The sequence below is a fragment of the Dreissena polymorpha genome, chromosome 9 (assembly GCF_020536995.1).
Source record: "Dreissena polymorpha isolate Duluth1 chromosome 9, UMN_Dpol_1.0, whole genome shotgun sequence".
NCBI classification, from domain to species: Eukaryota; Metazoa; Mollusca; class Bivalvia; order Myida; family Dreissenidae; genus Dreissena; species Dreissena polymorpha.
The window spans coordinates 45,799,922-45,800,827 of NC_068363.1; positions in this window are offsets into that span (position 1 = coordinate 45,799,922).

Sequence of the window (906 nt, forward strand, 5' to 3'; positions counted from 1 at the left end):
TACCCCCTCTTCTTCGAAGGGGGGCATAAATATACAGTCACAAAAATTGTTTGTATTCAACTGTAACAATTGTTTGTATTATAACTGTATTGTGGCTTTTGCTTAAACTTTCATGGCCGAAGGATCTTGTAGGTGATAGTAAAGGCAGAAATCAAAGCTGTTATACAATGTTGTCGATTTGCAGAGCTTTTGAGTTATTTCGCTTAAGTTTTCTTCTTGTTGAAACAAGTCGTTTTCGTACACTACGAAAGTACGTTTACTGTTTTGAATGATATAACTCTTGTTTAAAGAAAGACAAAAAGTAACCCTCAACTGGGCTCTAACCAATGACCCCAGGAGTAAAAGTCTATCACATAGACCACTCAGTCCTCGTAGTATCAAAATATAACTACAACATAACTCTCCAATTTATTGAATCGTTTTGCGGTGAAACGCTTTATATTTTTCAGGTTTTTAAATCGTCAAAAGATGCATTTAATTGATATTTTAGAGCATGGCAAATGTTCAGTATTACTGTTTACTCACAAAAATTATAACTTTATCGAAAATTTGCGAATCTGAAACATTTTTTTAATTTTGTCAATTTACCTCAACGTGAAAAGGCCCCTTTAATTTATAATTTTATTCTTGTTTTTTTTTCTGGAGCTTTTTGGATCCAATGTTTACATTTATCAATTTAGAGCATTTGACGACAAACTTCAATACATGCCAAAATCTGTGAAAAGGCCCCTTTAATACATTTTATTTACATTATACAAAATAAAAATATCAATAACGATCGTGTGACGTGACAATCATGATTTACGTTTTAAACAAACATGTGGCAATATTCTAGATCCCAACGGATTTTATTGTTTACCAACAGATAAAATAGAACTCTTTTAAAAGCTTTTATGGCTTTGACAA